At 43.6% G+C, this 13,440-nt stretch overlaps 1 long non-coding RNA gene across 1 annotated transcript in view; it reads left to right on the top strand.

The window, feature by feature from the left end:
• Positions 1–5,372, top strand: part of LOC120361113 (uncharacterized) — a 46,815-nt gene extending 41,443 nt beyond the window's left edge. The window contains exons 5-7 of the long non-coding RNA XR_012517401.1: positions 618–692; positions 2,632–2,834; positions 4,000–5,372. This is a non-coding gene — a long non-coding RNA (uncharacterized LOC120361113). The remainder of the gene's footprint in view (positions 1–617; positions 693–2,631; positions 2,835–3,999) is intronic.
• The last annotated feature ends 8,068 nt before the right edge of the window (positions 5,373–13,440 follow it).

Below are 13,440 nucleotides of genomic sequence, written 5' to 3'. Positions count from 1 at the left end.
TATTCTGTATCTTTCCTCAACAGTTGAATGAGCCTGTGGGACCATGAGTGGCAGGTGTGCCTGGCAATTTGCAACCCCCGCCCCCCACCCCACAACCTTTTTGCTGCCAAGCCTCAGTGGTGTTGGAGCAGCACTACCTTTAGGAATCACACCTGCAGCTTATGTCGAGTTTATCCAACTCCTGGCTCTGTCTTACCTGCAAGACAATTGACACCACAGGGCTTTGCTGGCAGTGCTGGTTCCAGTGCAAGGTCCGTGGCCTGCAAGGAAAGGAGCTCTTTCCACCTCAGCCAGGAGTGTCGCTCTGTTCTTTCAGCTAGGAAGAGTCCCGGTTGAGATTGCTGGGACCCATACCACTGCTTCCCCCTCCCCTTCATCCCAGGGAGTGCTTTCCCTCAGCAAAGATCCCGTTTCCAAGGCTTCTGTGCAAATGAAATGATTTCATTTGGAATTTCTTTGTGATTAGGAAGATATTTAAATGCTGTTTTAACTCTTGACCTCAGGCTAATATATAGTTAATTCATTAATGCCTATTAATGGAAAGTTCAAATTTACTTTTGAGATACATTGCAATGTGCCTTGTATTAACCTTCCTAATGATTGCTTTTTCCTTATAGACCGAGAGTGAAATTAGCATTTGCATTTTCTAAGTTAACTGGTGGACAGAGGAAGGAAGTCAGTGACATCCTTAGGTATGAGAAAAGTCAGCCTGGGTTTGGGGGGTTTATAAAATTGGGAATGGCCAGAGTGGAAAACCTGTTGGGTTCCACCCAACCCCTTCCTCCTCCCTGCAGACTTCCCCTACCCAGAGAGCAGCTGGAAACACACCCGCCCCTCCAGAACAGCATTTTTAAGGCAGCTTTCAGGTATTCAGAGAAGGACAAACTCTGTGATGCAAGATTTGGAAATTTTGTTCCACAAAGTTAGTTTTTTTTTTTCTTCCTGGTACAGAACTCCTCATGCCTCTCATTTATTCATTTATTCACTGTCTACTCATTCAGCAATTGTCACTGGGTATAGATCTGCAGGCTTTGTATGAGAAACGCCATTATGTTCCTGCCCTCCTGGAGACTAAAGTCTGGTGTGGCTCATAAGATGCTAATTCAAAGAGGGTGATAAACTAGGCAAAGTCCCCAAAATGCTTAACAATGAAAGGAGACTCTCTTGGGAAAACATTTCCTTTCACACATGGCTTGTGGGGTGCATTTTGCTTTCATTTTTTTGTTTTAGAGACAGAGTCTCTGTCACCCAGACTAGAATGCAGTATCATGATCATGGCTCACTCCTGGGCTCAAATGATCATCTTACCTCAGCCTCCTGAGTAGCTGAGTCTACAGGTGCATGACGCCAAACCAAGCTAACTTTAAAAATATTTTTTGGTAGAGATGAGGCCTCATTATGTTGCCCAGGCTGTTCTCAAACTCCTGGGCTCAAGCTATCCTGTCACCTCAGCCTTCCAAAGTGCTGGGATTACAGGCGTAGGACACCACGCCTGCCGGAGCCTTTTGAGTAACACTGTTGTGCAGTGAGGAAGACTAAGTAGAAACTTGGCGCCGTTACAGTAAGAACTAGCACCTGTCAAGCACATTACACGTGCCATTTCTCACCACCATCCATTTCTCACCACCACCATTTCCAAAGCTGGAAATACTTTCATTTCACAGGTAAGGGGACTAGAATTCAGAGCACTTAAGTGACCAGCCCTAGGCCGTCTGTTTCATTTGGTAACAAGGACAGCCAGGACTGGCATCCAAGTCTGTTTGGGTCCAACACCACAGTTCTTCCATTTCCTTTCCCCATCTCTCTCCCTGAAAAGTCTATGTCTTGGGTTAAAGAAACCTCAAGTCTAGTCCTGACCTGTCTGCTAACTATCCCAGCAACTTTGAGCCCCTCAAATTCTCAGAGTTTGCATCTTTAAACAGAAAGAGTTAAAAGGTCTGTGCTTACAGTATGTTGCTAAGACAGAATAAGTCAAGTATGTTCTGCTGCTTTGAAACATACACGATATGTACAGTGCTATCTGCATTCCAGACATCAAATATTATTTGCTGGAGCAGTTCAAAGGGTTGGCTGAGTTTGATTCAGCTGGATCCAACATGTGGACATTATGCTTAGCCTCCTTGAGGGCAGCTGTGCTACTCATGTCCTGTAGCACCGAAGTGGCCAGTGTCTTCAAGATCCCCACTGAGGGGGCGCTCCTAATGGCTGCACCTGAGAATGACCTCAGTCCTCAGAACCACTTGTTAAAGGATTTTTTTTTTTAAAGAGTGGCAACACCTGAAATTTCATTTATCACTGTCTCTGCCTTCTGGCGATAATGCCACCTACACACTGAAGAATGATGGCAAAAATAACATACAACAAACCATGGAAAAAATGTAAAAGGAGCCCTCTGTGCTGAAGGCAGAGATTACTGACCTATTTGTAATAATTTTAGATGGCACTCTGATCAGGAAGATGGTGGTTTTGCGAACACAGAGGGCTTTTACATCACCCTTATACAGGGAGCCCTTCTTTACTCTGGAATCCAGACTGACAAGCGGCACATTCATTGGTCTAAGGGAGGACTATGGGCGCCGTAGTTTTTTCCTTTGGTTTTATAGAAATGTTTTATCGGATTGGAATTAACAGATTGGAATTCTGTGGCTGTGGTGGAGTCCTTCAGCACCATAAATTCATAAAGCTGACCCCGAGAGAGCTAATAGCCGGTGCTTCCTGTTAGCTTTGGTGGAGACTGGGGAGAGGTGGCAGCAGCCCCGCAGGGAGCCAAGAGGGAAAGAAAAGACAGGCAAGGGCCAAGGCCTGTTCCAGGGAGCAGGCAAGGAGTGCCGGAGGTAAGAAAGAGCTGGGGACTGGGCTCGGGGGAGTAGAGTGGACAAGTTCCTCCTTGGGGACCCTATAAGAGCAGCAGCCCCGGAGTGCTCCCTGCCTGGTCTCTGTCTTCCATAAGCCCAGAAAACAAAGGCAGGCTAGCTCCCAGGGATCACCCCAGCTGAGCCTCAGGCCATCAGAGCCCAGGGGCCTCAGTAGGGACCATCCCCTGCTTTAAATCAGCTGTACGTGCTCTTCAGCCTTTCACGTGACAGGTTTGACCAGCAGGGCACGGGCATAGTCATCAATATTTGCTAGAGCGGCGGGGCCATTGTGACAAACGCACAGGCCAGGTTCACAGGCACAAATCATGTGAAAGTAAATACATCTTTCTTCTGATAGGGCCACTAGACTGGTAGGTCAAGGAAATGGTGGAACCACAGTGGTGGCATCTGGCACAGTCTCTCGTGATGATATCCTTGTGTACAGAATAAAGGCATGTGGGCTAGAGGTGGCTGGGGTGGCCATTCCCTGGCAGGTCTGGGGAATACACCTGACAAAGGCTGGTCTGAGCTATGACCAGCAGTGGCTTGCGCAGACACTTCTGGTGCTGAGCTGCAAGTCCTGTGTCCTGCTCAATGGTAAACCATACATTTTGAAGGACAGTCAGGATCATGAGCTGAAAGGGCCTCACAGCACAGGTTAGAAGAAAAGGCTGAGCAAGATGGAAGGCCATTTTATTTTATAATTTTTATTTACTTTTTATTGTATATCTTTAAGGCATGCAACATGATGATAGATGTATGCCCAGTGAAGTGACTGTCACAGTCAAGCAAGTTAACATATCTGTTGTCTCATGGCATCACCGTCTTTTGCAATAAAAGTACCTAAAGTTGACCCTCTTCCCAAATATCCAGTATATAATACAATATTATGACCTGTAGTCCTCATATTGTATTAGAATGTCATTTAAAAGCTTAAATAAAAAGGCTCTTCACTTGGGCTCAAAGAATTCACTGCACAAGTACCCCAAGGGTGCCAAGGGGCTTAGCAGCCCCTCAGTGAGGATGAGGAGAATCCCGAGCGTAGGGCAGGATGTGGCTTTCATGTTTGCTCTGTCCATCTTTGGCTACGTCTTGGTGGAATATTTCCTAGAATGCTGAATTGTCTCGTTCTTCTCTGGGCTAGGGCAACTGCTTTTGGAGTATTGGCATTCAGTTTTGGACATCACATTTAAGAAGACAAGGACAGAATACACCCGAAGCACAGGGATCAGATTGCAAAAGGCCTTGACACTGCCCCCAGAAGAATGACAAAGACCCTAGAGGGTTCACAGCTACCGTTGACTCTGAAGACCAACGAAAGCAGGGCAAAGCTCGTGTTGTAAGACTACAAGGGCAGAAGAAAGGTAGAAACTAAGAAATTATCCAGCATTCAGAGCCGTCCAAAGGCAGAGTGGGCTCTCCTGTGAAGCAATGAGATCTCATCACTCAGGAGCTTGGACGTAAACTGGACCTGCATCTGCTGCATGTGGAAACAGTGCTTCAAGTATTTCAGAGCTGGTTTGTCTGGGCTGTTCCTCTAAACCCGGGGAATCCGTGAGTCCATGACAAGTTAGGAAACTAAGGATTTAACCTTAGCTTTGCCACAAACTACCTTAGTCATCTTAAGCAGAACATTTCAATCCTCTGCTGAAATAGAAAGCTGGACAGGATTCCCGCCAACGTTACATTAATTCATATATTCTACTACCTTTATCACCATGTGTTGCGATCTCTGCAAAGTGCTGATAGTTTGTGAGCTCCTCCTCCTTTCGCAGACATCAAGAAAGGAGTTTAGGAGACAATGTCTTAATTGCCATCGTGGGATCGGCACCCAAGAGCCTGCTGGTTTTTTTGACATTGGCCTCTTTTTTATTTGGTTTTCTCTTCTGTATTTCGAGATCAATTGCAGCAGACTAGGAGGACAGCCAAATTAAGAGAACCCCCTTCTCCTTGGAGGATACATCCCAAGACCCCCAGTGGATGCTTGAAACCATGGATAGCATTGGACCCTATATAGTCTGCATTCTTTGTTTTTCCTATACGTATATACCTATGATAAAGTTCAGTTGATAAGCTTGTCATGATAAGAGATTAACAAGAATAACTAGTAATAAAATAGATATAACAATAAACTGTAATATTATTACACATTATTAGGTATGTGAATGTGGTTCCCCTCTCAAAAACACAGGCATACCTCAGTTACATTGCTGGTTCCATTTCAGACCACTGCAGCATAGTGAATATCACAGTAAAATGAGTCACACAAACTTTTGGTTTCTCAGTGTGTATAAAAGTCATGTTTACACTGCACTGTAGTCTATTAAGTATGCAATAGCATTATGTCTAAAAATGTACATAAGTTAATTAAAATACTTTTTATCGCTAAAAAAAATAAATGCTGATTATCTGAGCCTTCAGTGAGTCACAGTCTTTTTGCTGGTGGAGGGTCTTGCCTCTCTGTTGATGGCTGCTGACTGATCAAGGTGGTGGTGGGGGTGGCTGTAGCATTTTTTAAAATAAGACAACAATGAAGTTTGCCTCAGCAACTGATTCTTCCTTACATTAAAGATTTCTCTGTAGCACATGATGCTGTTTGATTGCATTTTATCCATACTAGAACTTCTTTCAGAACCGGAGTCCATTCTTCCAAGCACTGCCACTGTTTTCTCAACTGAATTGATGTAAAAATCTGAATGTTGTCATTTTAACAATGTTCACAGTATCTTCACCAAGAGTAGCTTCCACCTCAAGAAACCATGTTCTTTGCTCATCTACAGAAGTAACTCCTCATCCATTCACATTTGATCATGAGATTGTAGCAATTCAGTCACATCTTCAGGCTCCACTTCAAATTCCAGTTCTCATGCTGTTTCTACTGCATCTGCAGTGACTTCCCCCACTGACGTCTTGAACCCTCTCAAAGTCATCCATGAAGGTGGGAATCAACTTCTTCCAAACTTGTGTCCGTGTTGATATTTGGACGTCCTCCCATCAATCACAAATATTCTAAATTGCATTTAGAAGAGTGAATCCTTTTCAGAAGGTTTTTAATTTACTTTTCCCACATCCATGAAAGGAATCACCATCTATGGTAGCTATAGTCGTATGAAATGTATTTCTTAAATAATAAGGCTTACAGGTAGAAATTACTACTTGATCCATGGGCTGCAGAATGATGGTTATGTTAGCAGTCGTGAAATCAATGTATTAATGTCCTTGCATGTCTCCATCAGAGCTCTTGAGTGCATAGATGCCTTGTGAATGAGCAGTGATATTTTAAAAGAAGTTTGCTTTTTTTCTGAGTGGTAGTTCTCAACTGTGAGCTTAAAATATTCAGTAAATCGTACTATAAGCAGATGTGCTATGATCCAGGCCTTATTGTTTCATTTGTAGAACACAGGCAGAATAGATTTAGCACAATTCTTAAGGGTCCTAGGATTTTCAAAATGGTAAATGAGCGTTGGCTTCAACTTCAAGTCACCGGCTGCATTAGCTCCTAGCAAGAGAGTCAGTTCGCCCTTTGAAGCTTTGAAGCCAAGCATTGACTTCCTCTGTTCTAGCTATGAAAGTCCTAGATGACATTTTCCTCCAATAGGAGGCTATTTCATCTGCATTCAAAATTTATTGTTTAGGGTAGCTTCCTTCATCAATGCTCTTAGCTAGACCTTCTGGAAAATTTGTTGCAGCTCCTCCATCAGGACTTGCTGCTTCACCCTGCACTTTTATGTTTTGGAGATGGCTTCTTTCCTCAAACTCTGCTAGCTTCCAACTTTTTTTCTGCCAACCTCTCTCAGCCTGCATGGGATTGAAGACAGTTAGGGCCTTGCCCTGGATTAAGCTTTGGCTTAAGGGAATGATGTTAATGATTTGATCCTCTATCTAGACCATTTCAGATTCCTCCATATCAGCAATAAGGCTGTTTCACTTTCTTGCCATTCATGTGTTCACTGAGTAGCATTTAATTTTTTAAAGAGTTTTTCTTTGAATTAACAATTTGGATAACTGTCTGGTGCAAGGGATGTAACTTTTGGCCTCTCTTGGCTTTTGACATGCCTTCCTCACCAAGCTTAATCATTTATAGCTTTTTATTTAAAGCAAGAGACATGGGATTCTTCCTTTTGCTTGAACACTTAGACGTCATTGAAGGGTTGCAAAGTGTCCTAATTTCAAAACTGTGTTTCAGGAAAGAGAGAGGACTGAAAGTTGGGATAGAAATGGGGAAAGAGCTGGTTGGCAGAGCGATCAGAATGCACACATATACTGGTTAAATTCCCTGACCTCAATAGTTGTGGTTTGTGGTGCCCCCCCCCAAAATTATAATGGCAATGTCAAAAATCACTTGGTCAAAGATCACCATGACAGATAGGATGAAAAAGCTTGGAATATTGCAAGAATTACCAAACTGTGACAGGGAGACAGGAAGTGGGCACATCCTGTTGGAAACATGGCGCAGATAGGCTTGCCTGACTCAGGGGTCCCACACACCTTCAATTTGTAAAAAACGCAATAGCTGCAAAGTGTGATCATGTGAGGCATGTGTGTGCCTTTGCTGTGATACTTTCAGATAGTGATGACCTCAGGTGGCTGAAACCTCAGAAAGTGAAGCTGTGGATGAGGGGTTACTGTAATATATATATTTTTTTGAGATGGAGTCTTGCTCTCTCACCCAGGCTAGAGTGCAATGGCACGATCTCAGCTCACTGCACCCTCCACCTCTGGGGTTTAAGCAATTCTCCTGCCTCAGCTTTCAGAATAGTTGGGATTATAGGAGCATGCCACCATGCACGGCCAACTTTTGTAATTTTTAGTAGAGACAGGGTTTCACCATTGTTGGCCAGCTGGTCACAAACTCCTGAGCTCAAATGGTCTGCCTGCCTTGGCCTCCCAAAGTGCTAGGATTACAGGTGTGAGCCACCGCACCTGGCTGCTACTGTAATTTGTACTGTAATGGAGAGGCTGTGGTTCTAGAAAGCGATGTTAAGGCTTATGTCAGTAGAGAAATAAGTAAAACTGATTCTAAGAATATTTTAAGAAGTTATTCTAATTTGTTTGAGTGTTTAATTCTTCTTTTCTGTTGTTTTTCTTCCCTGCAAAGGCATTAACGATGGTTTATGTGAAGGGTTATAGTTTCCACTCTGTTTGGTGGGTTATTTCAATGCTCACATCTGAGCATCGAACCCATTCCCTTATGCTGATTACTGTCTTGCAAAGGAAGCTGGCAGCCACCAGTGATGGGCAGCCTGTCTCTTGGGGCCATTTCCTTTTGATGGGCAATGCTAAATTGAGCCAGAAATATAAGTTTGGAAAAAATAATCAGGGCCGACATTCAGGAGATTTAAAGTAAAATGGAGGTCAAAGAGGAAGCACAATTTGGAGTGAGGCCTCGCTATTGGGATGCGCAGTAGGAGGCAGTCTGTGTGTGTCTATGTGTCTGTGCATGTGCACATGTGTGTGTGCATGTGGGTGTGTGTGTTGGGGGTGGCACTCCTCTGGTAGTTTTTATGTGTTCCCAGTGTACTTCTTGGGTGAGCTGCCTTCTCTTAGAGAGCCTGGGCCAGGTCCACCCCCAAGTGGGTGTTGGTGCAGCTGGTGATGGCATTGTGTGGATGAGGCTGAAGACAAACACGTCAGCCCTGCAGAGCCCCTGCCATCAATTTGCTGCAAAACTCAGCTTCTTTCTAAGAATGCCAGCTCCATGAGAATTAGTAATGAAATAAGCAGTTGCAAAAGACACTTTATATGCAATCCCCCTGACAAGCAAAACACTCAGAACCAGCTGTACAAGATAGTGCTCTTTGATCAAACACAAACACTACAAAAGCTGATGAAACTGGTAACGGAATTGAAAGTTTTCTTGATCTGTAAGAAATCAAGTTCTTCTTTTTTTTTTTTTTTTGATTGCTGACCTCAGCACCAGAGATATCATGAAGAATACTTTAAACAAGACCCTTTTGGGTGAGGGAAGAGAAGGATATCCAGCCATAAAAATTTCCATTCTTTCCCCAATAACCTGTCATCCTCCTGGTCCTGACTGTTTCATAAAAACCATCTTTCGAAGACTGTCATCCCAACAGAAGAGCCATCTGAAATGACACCAGTTTCCAGCAGCTCCCGAAATGTTATCCAGAGGGTGCCCAAAGAAAGCAGGTGGCTTCCATCAGCATGGAGCCCTGAGGCAGAGAGGTTCACATATGGTGTCTCAACTGTTAGTGCTTTTTGTACTCCGTGATTCATGCATAGAAATGGAAAAAAAAAAACCACCTCCTCCTCCCGAGGCATCTGTGATTGGCAACTCCTCTTAGGATTGGGCTGTATGGACTTCATGGGAAGATGCAGCACATCTGACAAGAGAGGATGTAACTGTTTCTTCACTGCTTCCAGCAGCTTGTGACAATGTCATAACTAATTCTTTGGGGGGCTCTTCGGTTTGTCAGTGCACCAGCCTCTGGTTCAGGCTTGGCTTGACAAGAATTTTTTGGACACTTTTAAAGAGAATGTTGCCCACTGGCTCTGATCCCCAGCAAGAATAAGAAAAAGTAATGATGACATGTCAGTTTGGGGATTCCAGAATGCACTTGACAGCTGGTCATCAGATGACCTGCAGCAGCAAAATGAACAAACGAATATCTTAACAATTGATCAGAGCAGAGTGGGCTGTCTCACAAACATTTATTTACATATAGAAGCTGCACAATACATTTAGAAGTTTATGTAGAGACTCTTGTTGTAATTGATTGTCGCACATAATTTGGCCAATTTTGTGTGAAGAATGGTGGTGGGGGCTGCATAAATGAGTCCATGGATGTCACATCTGCACACTAGGATTGGACTCCAGTCCCCAAACCATCTTTACTGATCTACTTGCCTTGCTGAGTTGTTGTGAAGATTAAATGCGATCCTGTGTATTAATGTGTTTTGTGAATTACAGTGCAGGTTGCCAACATCAGTTACTATTATTATTATCACACAGGAAAACTGACCCTGGGGAAAAAGTGAGACAGAGTTCCTAGAAAGATCACTTCTTTGCCTAGATGTGGCACTGGCCCACAGGTTAGAGGAAGATATTTACCTGCCAGGGATCTTCCTAGAGACAAAATAGCCTGTCCTTTGGGATGTACTCAATGAAAGTTTGTTACTGGAACATGCAGCAGAGGAAGGCTGCCGTGAAGGGAGACCCAAGCATAGTCTTAGAAGGTGAAGTTGAGGGATGGGGAACAGGGGTGCTATAACTCCAGGAAAACAGGAAGAAGCTCTGACCACGGACAGGCTTTTTGGGTAGAAAGACTCCATATTGGAGAAATGAACTGCTCAGGCTCTCATAAGCTTAGTTCACACATTGAACACGTATTTATCCAGCACCAATTCTGAGGTCTCCCTCATTCTGGTATCATGGAGGAAAGCCATCCAAAAACAGCCGCACTGCCTTCACTCTGACTGATGCAGCAGGCCAGCCACTGAATGGGAATTTAGTGTCTAGTCCAGGCTCTGTCACTGTGAGGGTAATTCTTGGGCAAAAGTCCTTCCAGATTTCAGGAGAGTAGCAGATGAGTCCATTGATGGGTGAGGAGTGATAACCCAGTTGGTGGCAGCTCTCCTGGGTCCTTCCAAATGTCCTCCTGTAGCTTATCTTCAAATGCCCACTAAGACGATTATTTGATAAGCGAATTGTCTGCTAGGGCTGCCATAACCAAGTACTACAGACTAGGGGCTTGGACTACAGACATTTATTTTCTCATGGGCCTGGAGGCTGGAAGTCCAAGATCCAGGTGCTGCAGGCTTGGTTTCTCCCGAGGCCTCTCTCCTTGGCCTGCAGATGCTATCTTCTCCCTGTGCCCTCACAGGGACTTCCCTCTCTGTGTGTCTGTGTCATCACCTCCTCTTCTTACAGGGACACCTGTCATATTGGATTAGGGCCCACCCTTATGAACACACTTAACCTTAATTACTGCTTTAAAGACCCAGTCTCTAAATACAACCACGTTCTGAGGCACTGTGTGTTACGGCTTCAATATAGGAATTGTAGGGGAAGATAATCCAGCCTGGAACACTATGTACAAATTCCAGTTATTAATCTGTTTGTGTCAAACTGCTTATTTCATGGTACTTTGCCCCCATCCCCACCAGCTTGATTCCCCGGTTTCCCTGTGCCAATCTGGCTGCTGGTTAGTGCCCTGGGTAGGGGCCACACAGAGGTAGACAGCATGGTGGGAGGAAGTGAACTGGACAGGGGTTTGACCCCGACAGGTGGAGGAATGTCAAACAGGTTAGGTCATGGGTGAGAGGAGAACAGAGCCACTCTTTAGGCCAGCAGAGACCCCTTCAAGTGAGAGTGTGTGTGCAAATTGATTGCAGAATCCACAGCAGGAAAAGATACTGGCTGCATCATGAAAAGTACCACCGTCGGCCTCAGGTGGGAGTTCCTTCCGTGCACGATATTCTTGTTAATAGCCTGAAACATTTCTTGAAGGGGTTGTCAAAATTTTAAGATTGTCAGGACAGGATCTCAAGGGCCAGGAATCAGGCTGAAGGCTCCTGTACCTGGAGCCTTAAGTGGTCTTGGGTCCTCCAAAGCCAGACAAGAGAAAGTTTGCTGAGGGTGTCTAAAATGTGGCTGAAGGAACAGGTGAACAGCATATATATTTTTGTATCTCCATCACATATATTCCCAAGCATTAAAAGTTGAAATACAAGGCAAACAAAAAGTAACTGACATTGATTAACACGCAAATGACAGTATATTCAAGTGTCTACGAGTAGCGGTGGAGGCCAGCTGATAAAACTGCCTCTTTTGCAGATGGGAAAATCCAAGTCCAGGCAGTTCAAGGTCAAAGCTGCACATAGAGTTGGTGGGAGACACGAAACTGGAGTCTCTCTGAGTCCAACGCTATTTCTAAAACCCACATGGGCCATGACTTTTTATCATTGAGGGGAATTTTATTCTTCATTGCATACTATCTCTAGCAAGCTGGGATTTCTAATTCTCCTTGGGTCTAAACTAAGTACTTGCCACTTAAAAATTAGGCACTTTAATTATATAAAAAACACATGACTTATACACAAATTTCAAAATGAACTTAAAAATTAGCATCAGGAATTAATTGATTCATTTAATTCCTCAGCCAACAGGCTAATATTAGTAGAAAGATGCTGTGGTATACTCCAAATATAATACTAATTTGAGAATGTTTTCATTATTTCTACTGTGTGTTTCTTTTCATCCTTCTTTTATTCCTTATCTCCTCACACAAACAAATATAGAACAGGGAGCCTTCTCTTTGTACGCCTTTTGGTGAGCATTCTAGAGGATGTGCATTAAAAAGTGCAGGACGGCCAGGCATGGTGGCTCATGCCTGTTATCCCAGCAGTTTGGGAGGCCAAGGCAGGTGAATCATCTGAGGTCAGGAGTTCGAGACCAGCCTGGCCAACATGGTGAAACCCCATCTCTACCAAAAATACAAAAATGAGACAGGGCGTGGTGGTGGGTACCTGTAATTCCAGCTACTTAGAAGGCTGAGGCAGGAGAATCGCTTGAACTCGGGAGGCGGAGGTTGCAGTGAGCTGAAATCGTGCCACTGCACTTTAGCCTGGGTAACAAAAGTGAAACTCCATCTCAAAAAAAAAAAAAAAAAAAAAAAAAAAAAAAAAAAAAAAAAAGTGCAGGACCAACTTTACAATTAAGAAATTTTGAAGTAATGTTCCTTTCTTCTTCGTTTCAGTTTTCTGCTGACCTACCCGATAACTTTGTCTGAAAATACCTGACTCCACTAACATCTTGTTTATTTGAAGTTCTTGTGTTTAGTTTTCCTTTAGCACATTTTCTTTTGTAAATAAGAAAAGACACAATAAAAGCACACAAAATAAAATAATTACCTTAATCTTAACTGCACTAACATACTTTGAAGTTCTCTTAAAGAAAAAACATGACTTCACCAATATCTAGCATTCTCTTGACAATCAGTGAAAAGAAAATTTATACATCACAAAATAAAATTACATAAACAGATTACTTAAGAAGCCAGAATTTCCAGTTATGCCCAAGATTTTCCACAGATATTAGATTCTACCCTCGTACACTAAATAAACAGCAAATGATAAGTATAGAAACAGTTCCTGTTTCCTTGTTGAGCGACCAAGCAACACAGAAGAAATCATTTTTGTTTAGAAAGAAAATAAAAGAAAGCAACGTTTCACAGACAGGGAGAGATGTTACCACCGAACCAAAAGTCTCTCTAAATTCTAACTTTATTCCACGTTTTGGCTCCAGATCCGACCGGGCAAGGCTTCTAGGGTTGGGCATCGCTGAGCCTCTGACAGGCCGCCCCATTGTCACGGTAGAGAACCTGGAACCATCTAAATCATTCCGCAAACCGCAAGATTCTGGGGGCCACACCCAAAGAAACAGGGCAGGAGGCTCACCAGCATAACAGGAGGCCCGAAGCCCGAGCAGTGTAATAACATAATGCACAGTGTAATTAAGCAATTACTAGGAACTCAAATGAAGGGCGTTTTGTTATTGTTTTGCCCTTCCTCACCGAGTATCAACTGTAAGTCTGGCCACAGCTGTACTAAAGCCAAACTCTAC

This window comes from Saimiri boliviensis, chromosome 4 (assembly GCF_048565385.1).
Source record: "Saimiri boliviensis isolate mSaiBol1 chromosome 4, mSaiBol1.pri, whole genome shotgun sequence".
Lineage (NCBI taxonomy): Eukaryota > Metazoa > Chordata > Mammalia > Primates > Cebidae > Saimiri > Saimiri boliviensis.
Note: the sequence above shows the minus strand (reverse complement) of the source record. Positions and strands in the feature narration are given on the sequence as shown.